The 16612-nt window shown below is 41.3% G+C and overlaps 1 long non-coding RNA gene across 4 annotated transcripts in view; it reads left to right on the top strand.

Annotated features, from left to right (window-relative positions):
- Window positions 1–10572: 10572 nt before the first annotated feature.
- Window positions 10573–16612, top strand: part of LOC106036795 (uncharacterized) — a 30687-nt gene continuing 24647 nt past the window's right edge. The window contains exon 1 of one of the 4 annotated variants that reach the window (XR_007165726.2): window positions 10573–16095. This is a non-coding gene — a long non-coding RNA (uncharacterized lncRNA). The remainder of the gene's footprint in view (window positions 16096–16612) is intronic. The other 3 variants (XR_010831963.1, XR_007165720.2, XR_010831964.1) reach the window with 3 other exon arrangements.

Genomic DNA, 16612 nt, shown 5'->3' with positions numbered 1-16612 from the left:
TATTTCTCAAATGGTATAAAATGAACAAATGAAGATCATAGGCATGGTTATTTTTATGTAACTTTCTCTGTGTTTTAAGTTGTGGGCTTCTCTGAGAGCCTTTGCAGAACATCTCAGATTCCTGCAAATATTACTTCTTCCAAAGTGCCTGACCATAATTGAAGTACCTATCTTCCATCTCTCACTTTAGAGGTTTTCTTCACTCCTTCTGTTACACAATGGATATGGACATGACATCCTGTTATTACAAGAAAAAGGGGAGATTTCCAGGAGATTAAATCTCAGTTAATGTAAGGACCCTTTGAATGTATATCTCTGGGAAGTGTACCTAAAAATTCCCCTGAAGGAGAATCTGAAGCCAAGTTAAGCAGATTGTATTTTTTGTTCTGTTTTGTCTTGTTTTCCAGAGAAACACTGAATCTTCATACTGTAAATGAGCTACTTCAATTTCTTCTTGACTTAACTTTTCTGTTTACTTTCCAACAGTATGAATTTAGTTTATATAAAACAAGATTTAGACTTCTATTAATAAAATTGTTACATACAAGAAGAAGTTTTAAATAGATTACCATATTTAAACAGTCCTGCTGACTGTATAATAGAAATATTGATGGGGACTTAGTAAAGACACTGTTTTGAACGACAGAACTGAAGCAGGTCCAGAAGCAGACTGCTTCACCCCTCTGCAGACGGGAAAGGAAAGTACTGTTGCAGGGGCATGGAGCTGAGTGAGACAGCCCGGCCTGCTCCCCACGTAACAACTAGTCCCACTAAGAAAAGGCAATGGGTGACGATGGTAGGAGACTGTCTTCTGAGAGGTACGGAGGCACCCATCTGCCAGCCTGATCTGCTCTTGGGGGAAGTCTGCCGCTTACCAGGGGTTCGTATCAGGGATGTTCCCTGGAGACCTCCAAGCCTCGTACAGCCTAAGGACTGTTACCCGCTGCTGCTGTCTCACATGGGCACCAGTGATGCAGCCAGGAGCAGTCTGAGGAGTATCAAGAGGGATTAGAGAGCCCTTCCAACCCAAACCAGTCTGTGATTCAAAACAACGCCAAGCTTTCAGTGTTGTGTCAGACTGACCAGAGGATGTCACTAGAATTGAGAAAACCTTGGAAAATTACACTAGAAATGAACTTAAAGTATTGGAGGAAATATACAAACAAAGTGTGGTTTTCATACGAAAATAGTTATGTTTTCTCCTTTGATATGTTTTTATTCCATGGGCATAGTTATAATAGATTATTAATTGTGTATTTTTTTATTTTTCTACTTTTTTTTTGTAATCCGTTTCACCTGATGCAAAGTCAGTATATGCAGGAGGACTACGTAGGGACCAGTGAAGGTAAACGCGGGATTTTCAAAAGTGTCTATGAAAATAAGTTTCATGCCTCACTGAAGTCATTCCACATGTTGCTGAATACCTTGGGGCTTGACACAGCACGTAAAATGATGTGTGAGCTAATTCATGTCAGTGAAAAGTAGTTGAAGCTAAACTGCTTTCAATATCTGAGCTACTTCATCGATTTCTAACTGGGGAGGTCTCTGTATTGTGCTCCACAACAGAGAAATACCCCTGGACATTTTTAATATCCCACCCATAGTCAGTGGAATTAGAGATGTCAGTGAAGATTTTATTTTGTCTGCACAATCTTGAATTCTGATGGTAGTGCATGAAAACAGTAATCTAGTTACACGTCAGGTCTGGAAGTTTTGTTGGAAGATTTGCAGCTACACAAAGCATCTTTTTACTTACAACATATATTTGATTAGAAAAACCATTGGTGCCCAGTAAACAAGAAACACTGCAATATCATTTTATTGTCACTTTTCAGAGCATAACAGTTAATCTAACTCTACAGTTACACTGTTACTGTATAGTATAAAATATATGTTATATTCACTTACCTGCAATATAGGGATAGGGTTATGTTAAACTTTGTATTTTTATGATGTTTAAAGCCTCCATCCTGTAAACTGCATGCAATCCAGTATAAAAGCTTTTCTTTCCTTTCAGCACTCGTGGTCACTATTTCAGGAATATTTACTGCAACAGCATCTATCCTTGCACAGGATCCCATTAGGCAAAGTACTCCACAAACGTCTATAAAGAGTCTCTAAGAAACAGGTGCACACTCAGTCCATCTTTCTTCCTGCTGAGATAACCTCCTACTCCACTGTTTTCTGACTGATTTTACTTATCTCCAGCTACATGCATGCTGAACTTTTTGCAGGTTTTGCAAAACCCACTAATGCCCCTTCCTGAATTAATCAACAGATAACCTAAATATTTCACCTCTGTGAAATAGTCTCTGGTATTATCAAAGAAATCACAGGGGCAGCAGTAGGTTGGCACGCTATGTTTGATGTTTTGCCTCCATGTGCCAGATAATATATGTGCATAATTGCTCAAGTACCGTCTGGTTGCAACTTAAGATGTGTTGCTTATTGATAATGAAAGCACTGATTTGGTCCCACACATGAACTACAAGAGTGTTTAATATGAGCCTGCTTGATTTGGTAGGACCCTGATATTAAAAAACAAAAAACAAACAAACAAAAAAAACGAGGAATGTCTTGTCAAAACCTTTAAAGAAGTGTGCATTTAATAACAGTTTTCCCAAATGGAATGAAAATGTGACTGGAAGATACCTGATTGTTTGAGGCTTGAAAAATGTAATATTTATTATAAGCATTAAGTGTCAGTATGAAGCCTTCACCCAATTTTACATATACTACTAGGGCTTCCCTGACACAAGGGAAATATTAGGGAGTAGTTGCGTTCAAAGGTCGTCACAGCTCAAGCCAGTTTCTGTGACAGTAAATGGGAAAACTCCCTTTGCCATAACCATCGATGGCATCACCCTTGTCCCTCCAAAACAGTGGGTGGTGCCAGAGCCATCTTTAGCTTGCTTTAAAAGTCAGGGCAGGTAGAAAAAGACCAGTGGACAGTGCTTTGACCTCCAGCAATGCTGGGCAGTGGAATGGGATCAAGAAAGCTCTTCTAGGCTTGCTTATATTACTCATTCTTGTGTGTTCCTTCCTAAACATGAATATGAATACATGCTCTATAGAGCAGTATATTGACATTTGTCAAAACCACTGCCTGAAGATGGAGGTCTTTTAGCAAGAGCCCCAAAAACTGTGAGGACTGTGGAGGACTCGATCTTTGCAGAAAGACTGAATGAGCTATGATTGTTCAAAGAGGAGTGAAAACTGAGCAGGGACGTAGTAACATTATTCAAATGCACAGAAGACTTGAAGATACTAATACTTTTCTTCACATTCATTGATGGTACAAAACCTAGTGTGACAGAACTGCAGCAAGTGAGATTTTTCTTTAAAGCAGGAAAAACTCTTCAGTGATCAGGGAGTGACTGGTAAGGATCTATTACCTGGAGACACTGTCAAGTGCCCGTTAAGAGGGGTTGCCTAAGGACAGGCTGAACGTATACCTGCCAGGAAAAACTTAGGTATAGTCAGTTCTGCCAGGAGGCAGGGAAATGAGAGAATGACCTTTGAGACCCATCCAGCCCCTGCTGTGGTTCTCTGTATCCTGCTTGAATACTTCTCATCTCCCATGCCTTAATACCACCGTTTTTGTATAGTTGTTGTTCAGCTGAGCCATGTCCTTAGCAGTTCTTCCTGATGACCCGTGTTTGAGATGAGCAAATGATGAAACATTATATATTTGGAGTTCTTAAATCAGTTTAAAAATTTGCTTCCCTACCTGATAACTTCCATTTTAAACACAGATTATTGTCATTTCAAATGTGTGCAAAAGTGATAAGGGAGGTGACTAGAAGCTTATTATTAATTTGCTGCTTTTATCTTTGGGAAATTAACATTCTGGCAAGGAATTTAATTGGGCTTTTTTGTTAATTCTCACAGTGATGCTTTGGTTTTTCCTTTTGGGACTGCAGAGAAAAACCAGCATCTGGTGTTTGAGGATGCTAGGGATTTACACCATATTATGTGTAATATCTCTACTGTAAATAAACAAAATGAATAATTAAGTGAATAATGAGGTGTCCTGAATGATGACTTCTCTGACTGTATCCATGGAAAATCAAAAGTGCATTTGTACTCCTGTAGTTTTTGCTCTGTTGGGCATCTTGGGCTTGTCATTGCCTATATGGATATTGGCAATATATTTTGTCAAGCAGAAACTTGAAATAGTATTAACGAAGGCTACTGGATAAAATGGAGGGACTTTTGCTCTTCAGTACTGTATCTGTATTATAAAGGGTAAAACATGAGAATATTAGAAATCGTGTTATGGCCCTGAGGAGATGTCTGGGCCGTACTGCTTCAGCCCAACCTCCCGTGACCTGCCCAGGCTCAGGCCCCCATGTCACCCTGCGGCCCTCAGCCCCGGCCGCAGCAGGACTGGGCTCCAGCTCCTCACAGCCTGGCCCTGCCCGGACATGGGCCTCAAAGAGTGGGCCCACGTGTGGGCCCATGTTCCAGCCCATCCCCATCCCTGGGGGGTGCCTGGTGCCCCCGGCTGCTCCGCTCCTGGCTGGGGTGGTGGGACCAGGCTGCAGGCCTGTGCTGCCTCAATAGGTTGTGAGGTGGTTTTCTGTTTCTTTGAGTTTAGAAGAAATACAGAAGAGCAACACTGAAGGTATTGTATGGTCTGTCCTGGTACAGAATGGAATTCTCAATTTCTTTGGGGACATATTGGACGTACATGCCATCTTCCACCTCGCCATAACAAGTGGCCAGACTTTGCAGTGGATGGTAGGAGGAAGTGTTCAAATGCATGTGGCTTGTGCGTGGCACGAAGGGCGGCTCTGCTCACAGTCCACGCAGCAGTGTAAGGACAGAGTAAGGGACAGGACAGAAAGGTGACAACACAAATGACTACTCAGTACCTTTATAAACATGTGGTGTCAGAGTGCACGCATGATTGTTTTATTTGACCACTTTATTAACTGCTTGTGCTTAGAGCTGAGACCAAGACCCAGGCCGGTGCCACGGTGAGGCATCAGGAGCCACCTCATGTGGCTGGGCATGGAGTCAGCTCGCTGCAGGCTGCGGCGGGCACAGTGCCGCAGGAGTCCGCAGGAGCACGTCCCGTCCCCCGATCGTCCTTCTGAAGGGAGATTACCGGGGACGCCCAACACTGGGGCTGCTTGAAGCTGCGGCTGGAATTAATATTATCTCAATGCCAGCTTTCCACCTTGAGCAGAGCTGCACATAAGTAGAAGGCAAAGTGATTTTTATGCGTATGTGATATGATGATTAAACTTAGCACTTTCTCAGCATTTGCTATTCAAAACTGTAAAGGGAAGCTAAATGAATTGCCAAGGAGACATAGTGAAAATTAATGACGGGGATAGGACTCAGAAGAGCTGTTGACATCTGGGCTCAGTGCTCTGCAGAATATCCAGTCATTGGTTAAAATCTGTTAATATCACCATAGATGAGCATCCTCGGCTTTTTTCTGACAACTCCTCTGGCAGTTAGCTATGGTTTTGTGCCTTCATTTCAGGCCAGTGCCAAGCATGCTCTTCTCCTCTTTCCTGGGGAGAAGGCTGAGCTGAATTGGCAGTTGACTGCTGCGACTGTCTCACCCCCTTGCTCTGTTCCCAAGGGCCAGTGCCCACCACCAGCCATCAAGGTATGCAGTCAGGAGTGTGAGCCTCTCCAGCTTCCTATCAACACTGTGCTGCTTAGGGAGGATAAACGTTAACAACTGTGCCAGACAACATTCAAATTTGTAGCAAATAATGCCACCGTTGGTGATGGAAAACTTCATATATCTCATTCTGGACCACAACTGTATGAAAATGAGTCAAAAAGCACTGGTTCTCTGCAAGAGCATCACTGAGATTTGATGAAATGACAGTTCTTTTAGAAAAAAGGGATTCTGATGTCTGCCTTAAGACACCATCTTATATAACAATTTATATTCACAGAAACATTACATGAAACCCTTAGACATCACAACTACACAAAGTATGGTTTGTCCAATGTTAAACCACCAGCAAGGACAAACTATTTTTAGAGCTGTCATATATTATTGCACCTGAGCTTTATTTGTCTTCTGATTAATAGAGGTTTTTCTTCAGAGAAGTTCACTTGAATTTTATACTCATTTACTAAGTCTTATGTTCCAATTCAATTTATTTTAAAGCAGATTCTTTGGGGAAAATTATAAAGCTAATTTGAATTGATTCTTTGGAGATTCGGGCTTAAATGAAGTGCCATAAAATTGGCAGTCAAAGTGAAAAAATAGAATTGAATGTTATACTTGTATTACTCAATGGACACAGGCACCTTGCTCTTTGCTGCTGAGGGTTTTGATGTTGTATATTTCAGACAATTTAAACACACATAAGAATGAAACTTCACTGAAGTTTTAGTTACTAAGGAATCCACAGAGTTTTCCTTGTTCAAATATATTTTATCAGATTACAAATTTATGGCTGACAAGATCACAAAGTTATTCATGCTCTCTTTCCATTTTTTCAAAACTAGTTCTATAAACTCTTAACGGTATTAATCCTAATTTTGAGGAAGTAAAATTAAGTCCTATATTTGTAGCACATCAGAAATATGGTACTTTAGTGTCTATTTGTCAGAGTAATGTTACTCACCAGGAATATTGTCTTACTCCATTTCCAAAATTACAGGCTAGTATTTGGTAAAAATACTGAGCTGTTTTGGCTGTTGAGCAGTTTAGAAAAGGTCTGAAGTTTGGGTGGCAAATGTGTGGCTTTTTCTGAAACCAATATCTTTTTTTAAGGTCTTAGGATCACATATTCCAGGGCATCTAAAATCACTAATCCTTTCATACAATTTAGGCCACCATGGTAATTCATTAACAAATGAGTCAAAATTTGGTCTTACAGGTTTTCTGTCAACAGGTTAGTTCGATTTTTTTAATTTTTCTTCTCCCCTAAAGCCTGTAGACATACCTAGAAAAATGGGGCCTTTTGTTTAATAAAATTTATGTTTCTCTGTTACTATTTGATGCATTTACAGCTTGGGAAATTCACAGAAATAATGGCTGAGGAGCTGGTTGTTCAATTTCCTGTCACATAAATTACTGGCTGGATGTTCATTACTCCATCCCAGCACTGTGCTTCCAACCTAATCAGAAGCAGAAGTGAGGATATGAAAAGACATGCTAGAGAAAGCTCCAGTCCATTCCATTATTTATTCTGTAGATGTGCTAAATTAGAAATGTACATTAGAAATGATTGTTATGTTGTATGAGTAAATACATTAAGAAATACGTAAATAAATAACAATAAATAAGTAAAAAGATTTGTTCCTTTTTTCCTTTTTTTTTTTAACATGAAAACAATTTTACTGAAAGAAGCCTTCAGTCTCGTGATTATTTTCTCCTGTGCTCAGCTTTCCAAAAAGAATTAGACAGGAGCAGAGATGCTCATTGCTTTGGCCACCCATTGTAAGTGTTGGACACCTGAAATCAGACACCAAAGGTGATATTTAAATGTGGCAATGGAAATCCCCCAATGTTTCACACATGCTGAGTTGCTACAACCCTTAGTGATCTCAGTGGGAGCTGTGGCTGCTCAGCATTTTGAAAATCACGCTGTTTGAAGTGAGGTGCTTAGTGAAGGAAATAGATGTCTGACCGCCTTGATAGCGATCAAACGTGCTCTGGAACTGGAGGGAGGGGGGGGGATGCGATGTTGCTCTTGTTTGCAGCACTGCTGAGCTGATGGAAACCCATGGACTGTTCCCCGAAACCACCCCTGGCTTTCTGAAAGTAGTTTGGCACCTGCTCTTCAGAAAATTTCTTCTGCCCCTTCTTATATAGGGAGAAAAAAAAAAAAAGAGCAGAATTTGCCAATGATGTGCTGCCAGCTACAAGCATATCTAAGCTGCTGGGCTCAGGGCAGCGCCACGTGGTGCATTACCTCATTTGCAGGGCAGAATTTTGATAGACTGAACTGATCTCTGGATCCCTGGAAATCCTCCTCCATCTGTCATGATTACAAAAAGAATAACATTTGCTGGGCAGTACCTCAAAGACAGATCTATGTCCTGGTTTTATACCAATGGCTGAAAATCTCACCTTTCCCTCTATTAACAATGAAATTGTTTCTGAATTCCACATGCATTAAGAATGTAACACAGTGAAGAATAAAGAAAAAAATTAAGAGAAGTAAATTTTATCCAATTGTCTCTGCTTTGCATTTCTGCTTTTGCTCCACCACAAGCCAAAGTCTGTCCCCTCCACGCAGAGCAGCGCTTTAGGAGCTAGTGCCTACCTGAGATGTGACCCTGGGCCAGGGGCATCCCCCCGTCTTTGAGGTGAGCATGTGGAAAGACAGCAGCACTGTCCAGTCCTTAGGGCTTTGTTGTATTTATATGCTATAATATTAAGCTACATCAGATAACTTCTCTTCAATGGGTAAACTCAGCTGTCTGTTCAAGTTACCTCTTTTTGCCCAGTGATCTCTGATGAATTTTGTTTTTTCTTTGGAGATGTAAGATGGCTGGCAGTTTTGGTTGTTACCCAGTGGTCAATAACAATACAAAATGATATTTGCATGATATTTATTTATCTGTTGAAACTGTTAAGTGTTGTTAAGAACCCCAGAAAGCTTTGGGAGATTATTAAATTATATATGGTAAAATACCTTGTTCTAAGGGCCAAGCTGATTACAGTAAAGGGCTATAGAAAGTACACAAATAGAAGATAGGAAACTATATTTTTTAGAAATAAGCTGTATTACAGCAAGAACTTACTGGAAAAAAGTGTAAATAAATTGAGATTTAAATATTTTATATATAGATAGATGTTTAATATCAGTGGAATGTCCTTTCTGCTTAACTGTGCCTGAACCTCTTTCCTGATGTGAGTGCTGTCCCTCAAACAGGGGGTCTTGTATCTCGCTTGTCATAGGATGAAAACCCATGGTTTTCTCAGTTTCTGTCTTCTAATCATTACTTTAAATAGACCCGACTTTATTTGGGTGTTTATTTGATCTTGTCACCAGAAACAGTAATATAGTAAAAGCAGTTCTGTTTATTAGCTGATGGAACTAAGCCCTAGGCAATACGAGCTCAAACAACAAAAGAGCTCACATACCTATTTAGCTTCATCCAATCCTATGCTTTACTACAAATTAAAATAGATAGGTTTTCTTTGTGAGTTAAGCAGCAGATGCAATTCACATTCTTTTAGACAGAACAATCATTTTCTTTAGAAAACTTTTTTGAAATGTTCTTTTAAAAGGTTCTGACATTTTTGTTCTCATCTCTTCTAGGGGCATGTGAAAGAAATACGGAGATTCAGGTGCAGGAAGAAAAAAAAGGAAGAAGCTGAGGAGAAACAAATAAATGGGAAATGGAAAAAAATCTAACACACCTTTTCAGAGGAAGCTGAGCAAGTACATATTGTTTATTTCAAACTACCTGTAGAAAGAGTAATGTAAATGAAAATACTTGCCATTATTTCAGGCTACCAATAAGCAGTCTTGCTGTAATTGCTTTTCTCCATGTACAGTGCTATGGTATCATACGTAAGTGCTCTAGAGATGACAATAGCTAGATAGGCTTTTGATAGTCAGTCATGTAGTATTCAAGGTGAGAAACAGTACAGTGGATAGAGGATTGCCCTTATTTGGGAACTGGGTGTACATCTCTATGGCGAAGTGGAGAGCGAAGCAGAGCGCACTTTGCACAGCACTGTGTGTCCTTGTTCCATGCTATCCATGAGGAAAGTGGCAAGTCTGTCAGGGTGCTGCTGGCATGCAGGGTGCTAGCCAACAGTCATGGTGCCCCTGCCTTTGCAAATGTATTGACAACACATATTCTGTGCAGACAGTGCGTTTTTGCTGTCTGATGCTTTCCAGATATAATTACAATGGGACATCAATATCCAGTTCCAGCCACAGCTATCTTCACTCTTTTTTAATTATCTAGTGACCTTGGTGACTCCATTTATTTATTTTATTATTTTACCCATCTATCGGGAAAGTAAAATCTGAAAAATACATCTGAAGAGCCAGAAGATGTAGGAAAGAGATTTTTCACAAAAGCCAAATTTGTAAAATGACTACAGATAATTATCCATCACAGCATTTACAAAACAATGACTTAAAAAGATGAAAATTAATACTTAAAGAATGTGCAAGTCTCAGAGTGAATCTTGTAGGCTGATGTACATAATACATGTAAAAGCATTGGTGTGTCATTAACAAATTCCTTTTTCCACAGCACATAGAAAGACCTTGGATTTGAGCTGCCCCCTTAATAGTCTGACTTGTTCTTTGCTTGTTGTCCATTTAAAACCCGTACATCTTCACTCCTCTGCATAGTTTTGGCTTTTAGAATTATGGTTTCATATTTTTTATTATTATTAATGATAATAAGCAGAAAACATTATCAATGGATTTTAAAATAACAGATCTTGTCCTACCTGACAATGAAGACATACATTTTTGAACACATACATTGATGTAGAAGTGTATTCCAAGATGCAGAATGTTTTTATATCCAGAAGTCTGTTCTCTATCTTAAGGCTAGTACAAGTAGCTGAACAGGCTGATCTCCAAAGAAACCTGAGTCACTTCAATGGTTTTACAGTAAAAATAAGTTACTTACAGTTTCTTCTAATCTGATGCATCCTCTGAAAGGCTGAGAAGATGAAAGACATGATTCACTAGACTATGGTAAGTGCTCCAAGGAATGCGAAACTCAAAAAATAATGTTTCTGTAGCAGAATTCTAAGTGCTTTGTATCTGCTTTACTAGTAATAGTAGCATAATTACTAGATGGATTTCATTAGATATAATTATTAGATATAAAACTAGAACAATGAAGACATACCAGCATGCTTAATGTGCTCCATTCACAAAACTAGGTGTAAGCTGTGCTTATGCATGTTTGATAACTTTCCCTGCCTCCTGTAATTATAGTATGTGGAAGATCCATGGTGCCATCACTAACACAGGTGCCACTCCCCTTAAATTGCCTGGTCATTGCACTGTGTAATTGAGGGTAGAAATGGACCAAGATCGTTGTCTGCTTGGATATGTCAGCAAGGGATTATCTATAATGATTCTTTGCCCATTTATCTTTTGATAGAAGATTTTGTGTTACTTTCTTCAGCTCTCATGCGTGCCCACTCCACAGTCATGTTCACAGTGTGTCTCACTGGCATGTGTTGAAAACAGTCATTAGCACACAATGAAGAGTATCAAACAGGATGTTCGCAGCTGTCATTTCGCTGGATTATCTTTTGCTGTTCCCTCCTGTTCAGGCTAATTATATCTGTTGTCACCAGGCAGCTGGAGGACCATGTAACGGGGGCCAAATGAAAGAATCTCCTCATCAGACAGTACTTAGGGGTAGGAAACCCAAGGGAAATTAATGCTGAGGACATGAAAAGAGCAAATAAGCAGAAAGAAGGAATACCAGAACTTTTTTTTCACAGCTGAGTGATGTTTGATAACTCTGGTGGAATTTGGCTTTTTGATGAAGCTAGTGCTTCATTCAGTGCAATCTCATTTAAAAATATCTACAGATTCAAAATGATATTCTGACTGTGTCATCTGGTCTGCCTCTGACATAGCAAGTATAGCTATGAGCAACTCCACATGGCCACAGCATTGCAGCCTGCAGGTGGGGAAGCCTGCGGCATTTCCTCAAGTTCCTGCTGAAATGGCCAAGAGGTTTTCCTGAGTGAGGGAAGTGGAGACCCTGTGATCGGACTATGTTCCCGACAGCATGGAGACATGCTGGGGGAGATTCGCTGTATCTGAAGGCCTGTCAAAAATAGAACCAACGGCACACACAGTGATTCACAGCTAAGAGCCAGAGGCATACTGAGTACACTTCAGCCAGTTATCTTTCTTCACCTTTGTTTTCTCTCAGATGTTTAAGGCAAAGACAAGGGTTCAAGTAAATCATACACGGCTTGGGATGTGTATAGGATATTACGCTTGAAAAGTAAAAATGCTCACAGATACTTGCTGCCCTGAGAACTGAGAACTAGTTAGAAGCTGCTGCTCCTAAAGTCCAGCCATATACATTAGGAGAGCTAATGTGAAGTTTTAGTGTGTCAGTAGATAGTTAAGTACATGAGTATTTCATGGAGAAATGTGAGGTAAATATGCAAGACGTTTTTATTCAAATATGAATTCGCCTTAACTCAGGCATTGAATTCTGTGGATGAAGGGTTCAATATTTGATGCAGAGTGTATGTATCCACATGAATTGATGCTTCTCAGTTAGACAGTGGGTGTTTCTTTAAAATAAGTCCTCAATCTAACAAAGCTTAAATGAAGTCAGTGGCACACAGGATGTGCCGCAGGTAGGAGAGCAGTAACACAAGTGTGGCTTTGCATAACACATGCATTTTTTATATTATACTCTTCATCTCTTCAGATTTTGTCTGCAAGAGGAGTTTGGTGCAATCAGTCACAGTTCTTACAGGAAAACAGGGATTTGTTAATACTAATAATCCCCTTTAAGACAGAGCTCTGTACCTTTCCTCCCTCATCTCCCTCTCCTTGCCTGCCAAAATGTGAGTGAGTGTCAGCACAGGGACCTGTGAGGAGGCACTTTGGCATGAGCCTGGCAGGCACAGATGGCCGACAAGCTGCAGCCCCCAGTTCTTTCTGGCTGCACAGACGTGCTGGTCCTCTAACTGATCCTCGGCAGCCAGCGAGAGCGTTGGTTTGCTCCAGACCTCAGCCCCCCCGGTTTCCTTGGGCTAACACCAACAGGCACGTTGCAGTCCTTCTCAGACAAATTCTCCGCTGCCCACTTCAGGCCTACAGCATCGCAGACACCATCATGGTTTCCTCCTCTTCCTATTCCATGAAAAGTCTCTCCCCCTTGTGCCCACTCCTCATTTTATAGGTGCTTGCCCAATACACAAAACATGGTTTGCTAGGCTGACACGCTGGGACTCCAGCTGGTGACGGTGCCTGCTCCTAAGGAGCCTGTGGTCAAAACCAGCAGGGCAGGCCCATGGCATGGGCCGTGCGGGTGCCCAGGCAGCGCAGACACCACCAGTCCAATGGTGTTCCCCCTGTGAGGAGAGGTGAGGGAGGCTGGAAAGGAAAAGCAATGGGCGAAGGAGCAGTAAAGGGGCTGTAAAATTAGGGGAGACGGGGGGAACGTGCACTGTGGTGAGGCATTGAATACAGGCAGTTGGTGGCTGGGAGGGGACCGGCTGGGGAAAAGGGCAGCAAGGATGGGGGAAGAATGTCCGTTCAGAGCACAGGGCACCTGAGCGCAGGGAAGGCCGCTGCTGCGGTGCCTGCAGCCACTCCCAGTGCCCCTCAGCTGCTGCCCCCATGGCCACATGGGCACCGTGGGGTCCCAGCGCTGAGCCTGGGGCCAGGGGTGGCCATAGGTTGGGCCTCCTCTGCACCCTTCCTCCTGGCACTATGTCCTGGCTCTGGCCTTTCCTGCAGGCAGCCCTTGAATCCCACTGAGCCAAGCTGTTTTCCTCTAATTAATTTCTAAAATCCCATTTGTTGTATGAGTCAAGCCTGGTTTACTCTTCCCCACAATATGAGCAATGCTGTGTCCATCTTCCTCCTCACCATCTCTGGTTCCCTCTAGAATGAGAACTTGTCTTTGGTTTATCCAGCTCCTGTCTGTGTTCTCTGAAACTGCGGGGTTTCTGGGTAGACTGGCTTCCCACTGCCCTGCCCTGGTGAAAGCTGGTCTGAGGGTGGACCTATTCCAGGTGGACACTTCAGTGTGCAGTGGGGCTCCTCTAAAATTCATGACAACCCTGAGTACTTGCACCTAGACTGTGGCTAACACTGCAGTTGCTTTGACTATTTCATTGCATTTCTTTTTTTCCCTATAGGTTTTTTTATTTTTTTCCTCTCTGCTTGGTACTTCTCTTCCCGCATTATCCAGCCCTATGGTTTCCTTGCCTATGCTAGAGAAAGGAGAAATCCGTGACAATTGTACAACAACAGTGTCTCGCGACTATGACACAGTGGTAGACGGTTCAGACAGTACAATTATGTTGAAGGCGGTGGAATTGAGCCTTTTTTATTCCACAGCTGAGAACCCGACTTCTGTTTTCAAAAGATTAATTCTTTTCAGGTTTACAGAAGTCAGCCAATGTCTACTCCTTGCTGTTGCTTTTTCTTGTCAAAGCACTTTACATTTCTGTGCTTACAACAATCTTTTTATTGGGAACAGTGAAAGAGTTTTATAAGAATGATGGTCTTGTCTGTGATGCTCAATCAATCTAATTTTCAAATCTCTTCAAAGTTTGCCAAGCAGCACGGCTTAAAAATCCACACTTCAGCTTCTCACAGCAAGTGTGAGATGTTGCCTGCGTTGCTGGGCAGTTGGAGCATTTGCTGTCCTCAGGCAACATCAATTTGTCTGTTACCGCAATGAGCCCATATTGCTTTCTGTGGTTTGATTCAGTTCCAGTGGCAAATTGTAAGATTTAGGCACTACTGAGAAATATAGGTGGGAATTTCAAAAGTTCCTCCAGCACATACCAGCTCGGCTCTCCTTAAAACTCATGAGCACTTGTGCTCTAGGTCAGTCAGTAACAATGTCTGGCCACATAACACTTTATTATACCTCTGCTAAGGTATGTTAGGAGAGCCCAGCGGGCATACTTCTTATTTCTGAAGTGACTGCAAGCTGGTGAATAGATGTGATTCCCTCTGCTCTACTGAAAAGCCATGTGGGTAATGTCACCTGCAGACATACAGATGAATATTTACTCGATGCTGGTGAACTACTTACATCTACTGTATAATTTGTCTTGGTTATTTTTCTGACACTGACAGGAAGGCCTTACAGTTCTTGGCCAAAGCACCTCAAACAATAATTCTGTGAATAAACTGAATATGGACAATGAACTCATCTGAGTGATTTGTGACCATACCTCCAGTCAGACTAATAGAAGTGCACATTGCTGCTATGTGGCCATTGCTCATGCATGTACATATCCTTCAGAGGTATTACCTTCTGGTTTTGAATTGAAAAAAAAAAAAAGTTTTTACATAAAATACATCAAAAGAAGCAATTTCTTACAGTATATGCAATGAAAATTAAAAAAAAAGATACTGAACAAGAAGTGTATGTATTTTAAAAAGACAAAAAATGAGTTGGTACCATGAAGCAGAATTCCAGAGTACTGAATTTCTAACAGATGATTTCTAAAATAAAGATTTCTCTGCATTTTTATACTATGATATATAATCATATTGGTTACTATGTTTTAAGAGCTTCTATTCTCTGTTTCTTGTCACACCACAACAGAAAACTGAGACCATATCTTAATTCCCTTTTACTTTGCCAGTGTGTTTCCTTTTTAGGTTTTAGCATTTAGTAACATAGCTCTTTGCTTTTTTTATTGGTTTCCTGTCAATGTTGCTTTTAGGCTTTGATGTTTGAATATTTCAGTGTTTAGTTAGTAAATACTGTCAGGGCATACTTACTTGTATTTAAACATATTTCAGTTGAAAGAATTAAAACAGAAAACACTTAAAACATGCCTGTTGATCTATGATTCTGTAAAACATCTTCTAACTCAATTGTATGCCAGATTTCAAAACACATTAAAGAATAGGGTAAGAGCTGATATATTCACTTATTATTGAAGTGATGTCTTAAGCATAAAACAAAAGGTGAAGTGATTGAATAGCTTGAAAAGCACAGAAAGATTTTCTCTTTATGTTTTAAATGGTCCTATGTGCTGAGTTGAAGTGAAGTGAAAGTCCCAGATCCTTCCCATTTGTGAAAATCGGACCAGAGAAGTTTAGCCTAAATACCTAGATGTGGATTTGGTTCTTAAATACAGTCAGACGCCTTTGGCAGCTCAGCAGTAAAGCATTGAAGTTCAGTCAATGCACCAGAACGTGCCTTGGGGGAGCAGCCCTAATTAACGCTTTGGTGTCCTATGCCTTTTCTTTCCCATGATCGTGTGCCTGTCTTTTCCTTGGGAACAAGGCTGAGACTTGGTGCTTTGACTGCCCTTCGCCCCTTGGCAGCAGCACCATGGGTTGTGTGCCAGCAGCTGTGGGTCCCTGTGCCATGGGAGTGAAACCGGAGGCCACCACGAACCCCAGAAAAGCTCCCTGACACCTCGGTGCCACAGTGCAGTTGGAGGTTAGTGCCACCCCTTCACATTTCTTCTCCAAGCCCTGGAAAAATGACCTCCTCCCTGCCCCAGGAAGGCCATCCATGCACTCCAATTTCTAATGCCACCTGTGAGTGCATACCATAAGAAAAGGCGCAGAAAAGAGATAGCCCAAGGCATGGCCTGACAGCAATGGCAGTGATACTGAACACAAGAAATGCAAACTGGACACCCTGTAGAAGCTGTGCCCCTACTTTTAGGGCTGAACAGACTGAAACAACTGTGGAGCCCTGTCTTGCAGTACCCATGTGCTAGCCCTCTACAGAAGATGCTAAAGCAAACACACTGCTGTCTCTCCATCACTCAGCTGTAAAGTAGCCTCCTTCTTTATTTAGTTCCTTAGGCAAAATGTGATTTTATCTGCTCTGATACGGTCCAAAATGTTATGTACAGGTAAAATACAAGCCTGAAGTCCACACCGTGACAGGATCACTTGCTTTTGTATACCTCCATGTGTTGCTTGGTGAAAGATGAGCAGAAAGATGA

Source organism: Anser cygnoides, chromosome 5 (assembly GCF_040182565.1).
Source record: "Anser cygnoides isolate HZ-2024a breed goose chromosome 5, Taihu_goose_T2T_genome, whole genome shotgun sequence".
In the NCBI taxonomy this organism is placed as follows: domain Eukaryota; kingdom Metazoa; phylum Chordata; class Aves; order Anseriformes; family Anatidae; genus Anser; species Anser cygnoides.
This window is presented reverse-complemented; position numbering and strand designations above follow the sequence as displayed.